Genomic DNA, 507 nt, shown 5'->3' with positions numbered 1-507 from the left:
GTTATCATAGTCTGGTTGGTGTACTGTGGCGGATAGGATGCACCGGACGTTGGTCCATGGTGGTGCTTAATTATTGCATCTGTGTCTGTTACAGGCAGAGAGTAGTGTGTGATAGAGTGTGTGGGTGACGTGTGGTTCCTTTTGTTTGCACAGACGTTCAGCATGTATAGGGGCATTTGCGTATTTGATCTATCTATGTGGGCCTGCATAGTTTACTGAGCAGTGCTGCGAGGTGACTGAACTACGAGCGACCGTACTCATTTACAGCGGAATGTTGCCTTCTACCAAAGATGGCGTATCGACTCTACGACAGCGTTGGCACCGCAGGAAGCGGTGTCGTAAAATGGCCCCCACACCGTCATCGTTGTGCGGGGTAGTGACCGTCTATATTGTGAGAGGAGTCCTGTTTGCCACTGGGCGTGGGGTCTCGCGTCCTGCGGTTCAGTGCCCCCAGGAAGCGCGCGGACGTGGTGCTGCTGCTGCTGTAGCAAGCGAGCTACTTAGAGC

The sequence above is a fragment of the Schistocerca cancellata genome, unplaced genomic scaffold (assembly GCF_023864275.1).
Source record: "Schistocerca cancellata isolate TAMUIC-IGC-003103 unplaced genomic scaffold, iqSchCanc2.1 HiC_scaffold_663, whole genome shotgun sequence".
Lineage (NCBI taxonomy): Eukaryota > Metazoa > Arthropoda > Insecta > Orthoptera > Acrididae > Schistocerca > Schistocerca cancellata.
This window is presented reverse-complemented; position numbering follows the sequence as displayed.